Genomic DNA, 11,713 nt, shown 5'->3' on the forward strand with positions numbered 1-11,713 from the left:
AGGAGGAGCTATGGGTAGAGGCACACGTCAATCCCTGTGACCCTGCAGGAAGTGAATCAGGACAATAAATAACCCTCCTCACTCTCTTCTTGCTCTCCAATTTCTGCCAGTGTCCCCCACTGGCTGAATCAAACCAGCCTCCTAGGGCACAAAACACCATGGTGCAGGATGGAAAGTGAATCTGGAGAAGCAAACAGAAAACATCTAGAACACACCTTTATCCAAGGCACCATCTTCTTTTGCCATAGCCTCCTGCAGGTTCTTGATTGCTCTCAGGGTTTTCTCATTTGCCACTATGTTGTCATTTATGTAGCAGTTAAAGAAATCTTTTATTTCTCTGCTCAAAACTTTTTAATGGCTTCTTGTCACACAGTAAAATCCAAAGCTACTGGGCATTTCTCCAGCATCATGGCGATCATTCCCTAGGTCACTTCAACCTCACAGGTCTTGCTATTCCTTGAATTTACCAATCAAGTTCCAGCCTCAGGATTTTACACCTGCTGTTCCTGCCTGAAACACTCTTTCCCCAGATGTTCCCAGAGTTTTCCCCTTTATTTCATTTACATTTCGTCTAAAGTGTCACCTCAGGGCACCTGGCTGACTCAGTCGGTAGAGCATGTGACTCTTGATCTCTGGGGTTGTATGTTTGAGCTTCACATTGGGCACAGAGCTTACTTCCATACAAAACAAAACAAAACAAAACAAAACAAAACAAAACAAAACACACAAATATCTAAAAAAAGTGTCCCCTCTCCAGAAAGACCTTCACTGATCATCTCATCAAAAATGTACTCCTTTTACATTCTATTCCATACCTTGCTTTATTTTTCTTCACACTATTTCTTACTCTCTGGCATTATATAATTCATTTATTTGAAATTTTAAGTTAATTTTCTCTCTTTAGATTGAATGTCAGCCTCAAGATAACAGGAATTTTTTTTTCTGGTTTGTTTATTGTTGCAAACTCAGAATATAGAACAGTTTTTAGCAATACATGCTCATTAAATGTTGATAAAGGAACAAATGAATTAATGAATCCTCCAGGGTGCGTGAGGGAGCAATAGCTTCCACAATGCACAGGAATAATCCATAATGTACCTTTTTATATATACATAAATAACCAGAAGTAACAGCTTTTATTATGGCTTTTATTGCATTACAATGTAATCATAAGCCATGAAACAATTTGGTCTGCTCAGTAAGTAAAGTATATCTATATTTTACTAGCCTTAAGTGATAAGATAGCTTTTCTACTCATTTGCCAACAACAGTTGTCAAATACAAGCCACTTGACTATTGATATGGGCCTTTGTGTATCCTGAGAAATGGATGTATTCTATGGTGACTATTATGAACTAATGAAGCCATTGGGCTTTGGGATAGATATGATTTAGTGTTTACAAGCCATTTTCTTTAAAAAGTCCGTCCTGGATTTAATTACTTTTGTTATGGCAATGGAAAAACACTTTTAACAATTGCCTAATGAGCTAAAAACAAGGCTGGAAATTTCAGTCATTCAGCTGTTTCCTTTCAGTGGGCATGTGAGCCAGTTCACCTTCTCTTATTTTCTTCAGATCTGAACAATTGTGATAGTAGCACTTTAAAGCTGCATAAAAAGAGCTATATAGAAACGTGGCATTCATTGAAGGCTTATAATGATTTTTAATATGCCTCAAGGAAAGGACTCTTTAATGATAACTATTTCTCCACATGTATTTTTGTTTGTTTAATGAGAATGATTCCTGGTTGAGCCAAGAAGGAATCAATGACTTTAGATATTGACTGTGTTTTCTGTTGCTATACAATTATTCTTCATTAAAGAATAAAAAGAAGGATTAAAAACTCAGGACAGACACACTGAATTACTTTATATACACTTTCCAATTAAATTCTCACCAAGCCAAATTAGGTATGAGGCTTTTACTAAAAGTAATTTATGATCCAGGATGTTGTTTAAAAAGCACTAGATATTTGGTTAAATTTAGCAGTCATTGCTTTTTATATGTTAACCTTTGTTATATTGTTTATGATCTTATTGGCTAAAGGGGCTGCAAAGCACAGACTATTCTTAAGTTGCATGAGACACCATGGATATCCAACATAAAGCTTTTTAACACTCCAGGAAGAGATAATTATCTCAGAAAGCAAATCCTCTATTACAGATCCATTCATTCACAGAGATTTGTTTCAAAGCATCATGAAATATGAGCTAGTCCAGTATGTTTAGAGCCAAAATCTAAAAGCTCAAGCCTTACATTACAACTCGAATATATCCTTACACATGAAGATGTTTTTATTTTCTCTCCAAGATGACAACCAATAATCAGAAAGTCTTGTTCATTATAATATCTTAAACATAAAAACAAGTTTAAAAATATATTTATTTAGAGAGAGCAAGCAAGCATGTGTACATGTGCATGCAGAAGGGCAGAGAGAGAGGAACAGAGAGAATTCCAAGCAGGTTCTATGCTGTCAGTGTAGAGCCCCATGTGAGGCTCGATCTCATGAACTGGGAGATGATGAACTGAGCCGAAATCAAAAGGATGCTTAACCGACTGAGCCACCCAGGTGCCCTTCAAGTCTTTTTATTTTTTTCTTTTTTAAGTTTATTTATTTTGAGAGAGAGAGAGAGAGAGAGAGAAGGAGAGAGAGAGAGAGAGAGAGAGAGAGAGAGAGCGCATGGTGGGGTGGGGAGGAAGAGAGAGAGGAGATAGAGACAATCCCAAGCACTGTCAGCATGGAGCCTGATGCGGGCTCAAACCCACTAACCTCGAGATCATGACATGAGCCGAAATCAAGAGTCTGAAACTCAAGTGGCTGAGTCACCTAGCTGCCCCTAAAAACAAGTCTTTACTGGCTGAAGACCAGAAACAGTCAATAATATTAAATTGAAATAACTGTGTTGGCAAGAACTGTTATAAATTTTAGAAACTGTATTGTCATCTTAGCTCTGTGGAGGAGAACAAAGTTGTCTAGGATATACCACTTAGCATGTCAGATTTGATGGTATTTTTCTAGGTTCTCTTTCAACTAATCAGGAGTCTCACATAAGTCTTTATAAAGCTAAATGTTAGGGATGTTTTCCATCATTTACATAATAGTCATTGTTCTGGTTATCCTCTGTGTAACAGTCCTAAGCCTTAGTGGTTTAGAACAATAAGCATTTTATTACATTTCAAAATTTCATGGGTCAGGTATTCGGGCATAGCTTGGTTTCTTCTGTTCCATATGGCATTGACTGAAGTTACTTGGTGGCATTCAGCTGGCAGATGGGCCAGTCTGGAGGGTTCAAGGTGGATTCACTTACATGTCTGGTGCCTTGGTGGGTATGGCCAGAACTCTAAGCTCAGACTATTAACTGAAGTACCTTCATATAGCTTCTAGAATGTGGTGAGATCAGGATACTCTGACTTCCTATGTTGTAACCGGTTTCCCCAAGACAAAGTGTTGTAAGAGGCCCAAGCAGAAGCTGCAAGGCTTTTTATGCCCTACCTGTGCAAGTCCCAGAACATTGCATCTGTCACATTTTATTCATTAAGCAAGTCACTAAGGCCATCGCGGATTCAAGGGAAGGTAAGGAATAGGTTCTATCTGCTATTTCTTGATGGGACTATGACGTGCTTATATGGAGAGGGAAAAAATTGATGATAGCCATCTACCATCATGATAGTACTAGAATCATAATGACTATAGACCAATGCCAAGCAGTCCATCACCAAATGGTTACTTTCCAAAAGAAAAGTTATCTTTAAAATTCTGCAACTTATAGCAACTGTTACCTTTAGTTTTTCAATTCTAGGTCTGAAATATTTCCAAGTATTTTTGATAGCTATACTGAATTGTTCTAGCCAACAGTTATCCAAGACTTACATGGCATGAATTTTCCTTCATATTATTTTTCATCCCAGCTATAGTTTTGACTGCTTGTCAAATAAAATTTTGTGAGATATTTCAGGTAAACATATATACAGAAAAACACAGTGCACTGCAAATCAGAGGTTAATAACAAATCATACCATCTTGAGCCAGCAAGTTATGTAAATCACCACTGGGGCTCATTTTCCCACATGTAAAGGGGGTTAAAGATGTTACTTAATGCAGGGGTCAATCAATAACAGGAATAAAAAAAGGGTTAGATATCATTACAAATCCTACAGACATCAAAAAGATAATAAAAGGGTGTTATGAACAAAACATTTGACAACTTAGATGAAATGGACAAAACCTTTGAAAAACAGATCTTTCCAAAACAAACACATGACCAAAAGAAAATATGAATAGCCTCATTTCTATTTTAAAAATTGAGGGGTGCCTGGGTGGCTCAGTTGGTTAAGCGCCTGACCTCGGCTCAGGTCATGATCTCACGGTTCGTGAATTCAAGCCCTGCATTGGACTCTATGCTGACAACTCAGAGCCTGGAGCCTGCTTTGGATTGTGTCTCCCTCTCTCTCTGCCCCTCCCTCACTCATGCTCTGTGTCTCTCTCTCTCTCAAAAATTAAAAAATATTAAAAAAAAAATGAATTTGTTTTCAGAAACCTCTTTAAAAACAAACAAACAAACAAACAAACAAACGAAACAAAACAAAACCTTTAGGTCCAGGGAATTTTGCAACCAAATATTAAAGGGAGAAAATAAGGTAATCCATAATTGAAACTTTCAGGTTTTTTTTTAAGTTTATTTATTCATTTTGACAGAGAGAGAGAAAGAGAGAAAGCGAGAGAAAGAGAAAGAGAGAGAGAGAGAGAGAGAGAGAGAGAGAGAGAGAGAGAGAGAGCAGGGTAGGGGCAGACAGAGGGACAGAGAGAATCCCAAGCAGACTCCACTCTGTTAGCGCAGAGCCCGATGCAGGGCTTAAACCCACAAACCACATGAGATCATATGACCTGAGCCGAAACCACGAGTTGGATGCTCTGACTGAGCCATCCAGGTGCTCCAAAACTTTCAATCTTCTAAATAAAAAAGGTCATTAACATTAAAATAAGATAAAAAAAAAAAACAAAACAAAAGACAAAAAACCAAAGGAGTTGTAAGAATGAGTGTGAAACAAACTTTCTGGGCGTAAAGATTTTCTTCCACTTAAGTTTTTCTCTCTCCCTCTACCACCTCCACTGCTCACCCTCCTCTCCCCACTTTCTTATGCATGCTCCTGCACTCTCTGTCTCTAAAAATAAACAAACAAACAAATAAACAAATAAATAAAACCAACACAGGAAATGCAGTAAAACAAGTTTAGGAGGAAGAGATAGTCAAACTTGCTAGATACATGTCTCAGGAAAGATAATTCCAAATTACATTTGGTTTCATTTTGCCTTATTCAAAGAAATGTAACTTGCCATAGTTTATGTGGGATTTGATGCTATATTTAAAAAAAATAGACACACTTCTAAGAATGACAAAACAGTTGAATTACTCCAGAAAATGAACTGATACAAGATTTAAGATAAGCAAATGAAGCAAAGTATTATTCAGGTTAAAATGAGGTTTCAGAAAATCCATATTCTATTATAGTGTAATGAAAGTGATTTTTCATGTCTAAATAGGTAAGTGTAGTTCCCAGAACAATCATAAACAGTAAATATGTGTCACTTTAAGAGAGTCGGTAGAAAACATTCCATGGCAACAAGACCGAATGGCAGGTTCTCTATAAAGCTCAAAGTACACTTAATATGCTCTCAGTTCAGTTGTGAAAATCAAGATGGACTAAAACAAACACTTCTAGAAATAATATATATTTGAAGTTATAGAATAAATGTAGGTGAAGTTTAAATTTCATAAAATAAAATCTAAATCAAGAGGTAAATTACTTAAGATGACGATAATTAATAAAGAATTAAAGGCTTGACTTAAAAAATTTCAACTTAGATTTTAGGTAAATCCAACATAAGGAAGATTTAGTAATCACCAGTAAGGTATCTTTAGCACTACTAGATTTTAGATTTTTGAGTCTTATTTATTTTTAAATCATTTTACATATTGCAATTGAAAACTGAAATCTTGGAGTAAATATTTTGTGACTTTCTAGATGAGGCCTCAAATAGAAAAGAGTGATATCCCTATTCTTTTTTTTTTTTATTAAATTTTTTTTAACGTTTTATTTATTTTTGAGACAGAGAGAGACAGAGCATGAACGGGGGAGGGGTGGAGAGAGAGGGAGACACAGAATCGGAAGCAGGCTCCAGGCTCTGAGCCATCAGCCCAGAGCCCGACGTGGGGCTCGAACTCAGGGACCGTGAGATCGTGACCTGAGCTGAAGTCGGACGCTTAACCGACTGAGCCACCCAGGCGCCCCTGCCTATTCTTAACTATCTTAAACTTCTATTTGCTGTTAACAGGTAAATTTGAGATACACGTTAGGGCAAAAGAGCCAGCACTGAATTAGAATAGGCTTTGAAACTGAGCAATTTAAAATTCTTATTAAGTTAGTGTTCTATAGCATTTAAAAGTAATTAGACATAAGCATAATGCTATATACTTTATCCACCATCCGTCATTCAAATATAGCCACAAGAGACAGCATATTATTGTGTTTTCCCAAAACTAATTGAGGGCCTACTAGGTGCTAAAGGGGGTCAGATTATGTCACCCCAAAACATATCACTTTGCTTTCAGTTGAGGACAACTGAGAAGAAGCAGACACACACACACACACACACACACACACACACACACACACACACAAAACCTTCTGGCTCTCTCCTATACTAGGAAGAGCACGATAATTCTTAATTACTAGAGACAACTCTAGACTTACTAGCATCAGAGTAAGCTACATAAAAAAACTTACTAAAACAACCCTTATCTTCCCTAAGTTTCCTCCATATATTTACCTTGCCATAACTTGCCATCCCTACGGACCTAAACCCCTTTACCTTTGTCTTACACTGCTCTTTGTTTTTTTTTGTTTTACCCGAGAGAGAGACAGAGAGAGAGAGAGGGAGAGAATGAGTGGGGGAGAGTGGTAGAGGGAGAGAATCCTAAGCAGGCTCTGCAACAATGCAAGGCTCAATTCCACGACCCTGGGATCATGATCTGAGCCAAAATCAAATGTCGGACGCTCAACCAACTGAGCCACCCAGGTGCCCCTCACTTCTCTTTGTTAAGATGCTATATAAGCCCCAAGTTCTGACCACCCGTTTGAGTTACCCATTGCTGAGTTATCCCACATGTATGTGCCATGCACGTGTTAATGTGCTAATAAACTGTTTTTCTCTTGTCAGTTTGTTTCACAGGCCCACACACTCAATCTAAGAAGGCAGAGAAAATTTTTCCTCCCCTATAGTGCCAAAGATGAGTAAGTGTTAATCTCCACTTCTTAGTAACTTGCAATGTAATCAGAGAGACCTGATATGTAAGGTGGTAATTACAACAAAGAATTATCTAGTTATAATGATATAGAGTTTGTAAAGACAGAGGAGTGAAAAACTAAGCAGTGTGTGTGTGTATGTGTGTCCACATGGAAAAGGTGACATTGCAACTGGTTCTTCAGTGATACATAGGCCCCACCACCCATGAAGTTCTTGTTTCAGTTCTGCCCAGATTAACAAAAGAAAGACAGAAAGGGGAGATTTGTGGGAATACTTAATCTAAGTTTGGAAACAATTTCTCCTGTGCCAAACATTACTTGTTAAAACCAAATGCTCCACTCTCTGTTCTTAGTAATGGTGTCTCTTCATCTTCAGTATTTTGCTATTGCTCAAGAAGGAGCAGCTTACCTCACTGTGCCTTGGACTGGCTTTGCTGTCTTTCTCAGTAAAAGGCTTTGTTTACAGTATTTGTCTTCAGGAATGCATTTCTGTGATGATACCCAGTAATGTGCTTCTGCCTGACAAAGGAGATTAGATTATAATTCTGAGGCAAGACAGATTGCTCAGTCTTCTGAGTCTCAGCTCTATGCCCCTCCTATATTCTACCACATATTTTCCCTTCATATTTTCTCATTTCCCAAGTTAATAAAACTAAACTTGCATGTGGACTGTAAGTTAATATGCCAAAAGATGTTTCAGACCTCCAAAGCACCAAATTTTAACACAGCAAACCAAATCTCTCTTTTAACATAGTACTTAGTGTTCCAGGGAGGAATAGATGAATGCTTTCTTATTTAATGATTGTCTGAGGATTATCTGGAAAATCTGAAGGAGGCTCTTTGCTCTCCCACCTCATTCCTCCCAAACTCCTCATATTTTAATACCCCATCATTGAACTGATTGACTTCTTTTTCATCCATGGTTCAGCTATGTTCTAGTCTCATGTCAGTAAATTCATTTTCCCTAGACTAAGCATATTGGCAAGTTCAATAAAATTAACCTCATTTCACATTTTTGATATTCTAGTCTGTCGTGCATATTAAAAACACTATGCATTTTTATTAATGTAAAACCTGAACCATGCACTGAGGAAAACAAAGATTAGGCTCGCTCTGAAATTGGCTCCTGTTCCATTGCTTCTCATTTTGAATTATATTTCAATAACCAAGAAACAAGTGTACTTAAATAGTATTTTCCAAAAATCAAAACAGTACTTATATAATCTCTGAATTTGTTTTTCTGACAGTCTACGTACTAATTTGAACATTAAAATCTATTTTTCAGAAACATATGAAATAACACGGGTTGGAAACTCTTAAAAATTGTGTAGAATTTACCCAGCCCACTTTTGGATATGGGCCGATTATCCTTTTAATCCCAGTTCTATTCCACATAGCTAAATTGGTGGGGGTTTTGTGTATTCAAATCTAGAATTCACATTTTCTTATGTTTTTGTTGCAGAGTGCTTAGGAAATAAAGTATGTAAAGAGCTTTATGATCTATGGCACAGTGTAGAATGTAAGGTATTATTGCATTGTCTGAATTTTTTGGAGGCATTTATCCCTTTTCTAATATAATAGAAATTATTATGGCTTCTCTTTCCAGAAAAATGTCTATATACATAAGATGTCACATTAAATTTTAGGGGATACAGTGACCCTCCTGGAGACTTCCTAAAGTCCAGACTTCCAAGTTACAAAACTCTAGTCTGGAAGAAATGGTACTTCACATTTACTAGGTACTATTTATAGCATGCCAATGAAAGATTTAAAGTAGCATTCCATATGTCAAAGCTATGTTCTCAAGCTTTTGTGAGATTTACAGAACATTTGTGTGGATTATAAGCTGCAGGCCACTGCATGCTATAATGTCTCCAAATATAAAAAAAAATTAAAAATAAAGTGGCATTATTTACATTATAATTCAAGTTAGTAATTTAACAGAGCCTGCTTGAATAATGGGGCAATAATGCACCATGGAGCTGCAAACTGGTTAACTTATCTAGTGACTGTCTCAATGTGGAGACAGAATTAGACCCAACAAAATAATTCCTGAAATATGGTTTAGTAGGTGACAAGTTACTTACTTGACAAGTATTTATGGAGCTCCTACTCTGTATGACAAATTGTGCTACACAATGAAGCTTTTATTAAAAGCATGTAAAAAGCTTATACTTTGAAGGTATGAAAATTTATATCGGGGATATGAGAACAAGTAAAGAAGCAATAATGATGCTGGAAGATAGGTATTATGATAGGGAAAAGTAAAGGTAGCTAATAGACTAAAAAGGGCATCTGGAAAGGCAAATGAAGGCTTTGTAGATAAAATAATGAATAGGTCAGTCCTAAAGGATGAATAGAAATAAACCCACTACTCTTAAACATGTGCTTAAAAAGGCTATAAGCCTTGAAACAAAAAACTGCAGTCCTTCTCCATTTCTTACTCCTGAGTCAACAATTTCCAATGACATATGTGGATTCTTTATGTATTTACCTATTTAACTCAAAATAATATGCTTAATTTGCTATTTTTAAAGTTTTTGCATTTAGGCATTATCTTTTGATATCCCACTATGGTTGATGAGGATTTTGCTTCAATTACATCATCCCACTCCTTGCTCCTGGCCCCAGCACAATTATATATGCGCACCTCTGGATGCGCATGGCACACACCCCCCCTGCTCCATATTATTTTCCTAATATATCAGTGTTTATATTGTATTTACATTATTTTAACGATGTACTAAGTATTTTTTAACTATGCAGTTTTTAACTACATTATTTTAACTATGTATCTTAGTATGTACTAAGAAATAACGGCTTGACCATTCTACATATTTTGTGTACTTGTTCCGATTTGTTTGCATAGTTTTCTCTGTATTTACTATTAATTCAACTCTAAATTCTACCCCAGTCAGTTATTCTATCAATTTTTATCTTCTTGAAGAACTCCCTGAGCCTTCTGCACTACTCTAATTTGGACTGGTGGTCAGGCTTTTAAATTGGGACCTCCCTTAACTACCAATTTGGGATTCTCTCTGCTTCTTTCTCAGTTTGAATTTCCTTTTTCCTATTTCTAATCTCGGGATCAATTGAATGATAAAATATCATCACAGGTATAATTTTATAAGACATGCCATTCTCTTAATTTTCTTTTACAGCCTTGTTTCCCTAGGATGCATTTTCCAATAGCTGCCTTAGAAAAGAGAGGATGCTATATTTTGAGACTTTGGATACAGGATTTGATCTTGGAAATCTTTTTCTCATAATTTTCAAATCATTGATCTCTTGTCTTGCTTCCAGTGTAGCTATTCAGAAGTTTGAAGCTGTCCTATTCTTGACCCTTTGTGGATTCTTTCTTGATGAAATAAGATCCTCTTTTTGTGTCTAAAGTTTTGATTTTTAAAAATAATGTGCCTCGGTGTGTCCCTAATATCACACTTTAAATTACTAGGGTTCTTTTTAATACTCCTTTTTAAAGATGTATTGTTGGGGGGCCCGGGTGGCTCACTCAGTTGAGTGTCCGACTTCAGCTCAGGTCATGATCTCACAGCTCCTGAGTTGGAGCCCCGTGTCGGGCTCTGTGCTGACAGCTCAGAGCCTGGAGCCTGTTTCAGATTTGTCTCCCTGTCTCTCTTTCCCAACCCACTTGCATTCTGTCTCTGTCTCTCTCAGAAATAAACATTAAAAAATTTTTTAAATAAAAATGTATTGTTTTTGTTTTCAGGTATACAATATACATCTCTTTTTAGTAAGAGTATTAAGTATAGTTTGGTTCTTTCCCCTAACTCTTCTTCTACTTAACAGTATTTTCTCTAAATTGCTGTTTTGTACTTATTTTAGTTGCTATCTCTAATACAATTGACTGTCAACTGTCAGCAGGACACTGATGAGAAACTCTTCACTCAGGGATGAGCCATGTCCATAAGCTTTACTGTAGAGCAATGATTCTCAACTTTTGCTGTATAGGAGAATCACCTGGGAAAAATTTTAAACCACAGATACTCAGGTTTTATACCTAACTGAATCAGATTAAGTAATGAAACATTTTAAAACCTCTCGAGTGATTTTGATGCAGTTAAGGGTTAAGAATCACTACTGAAGAGTGACTTAGCTGGACCCAGCTGGAACTCCCAATGTGAAATCTTGTTTCATCATCATGAGTTTGTCAAATTCCCAAGAGAAAACTAAAGGGTGTAAGTTTGGTTGCCACAGTTCTGGGAACTGAATATATTGGCAGAGGCTAGGTTGGAGCTCACTATTCAGCTTTCACTTAATGATACAAACTTTCACTATAAACTTTCACTTAATACCTCTTTTTCAGTACGGTATAGGGATACCCATGATCTTTTCTGAAGAATTTGTTTTGTCCTCTCCAGAGAATAAACTTGCAAACCTTTGAGTTTAGG

General features: G+C 36.7%; 1 protein-coding gene across 12 annotated transcripts in view; it reads right to left on the reverse strand.

The window, feature by feature from the left end:
* Positions 1 to 11,713, reverse strand: part of ELMO1 (engulfment and cell motility 1) — a 732,114-nt gene that overhangs the window by 711,757 nt on the left and 8,644 nt on the right. For 11 of the 12 annotated variants that reach the window (XM_045053264.1, XM_045053261.1, XM_045053265.1 and 8 more), the window contains exon 2: positions 7,714 to 7,823. The exons of the other annotated variant lie outside the window; for it this stretch is intronic. The gene's annotated coding sequence lies outside the window, so the exon portion shown is untranslated. The remainder of the gene's footprint in view (positions 1 to 7,713; positions 7,824 to 11,713) is intronic. 12 annotated transcript variants of the gene reach the window in all.

This window comes from Felis catus, chromosome A2, assembly GCF_018350175.1.
Source record: "Felis catus isolate Fca126 chromosome A2, F.catus_Fca126_mat1.0, whole genome shotgun sequence".
Lineage (NCBI taxonomy): Eukaryota > Metazoa > Chordata > Mammalia > Carnivora > Felidae > Felis > Felis catus.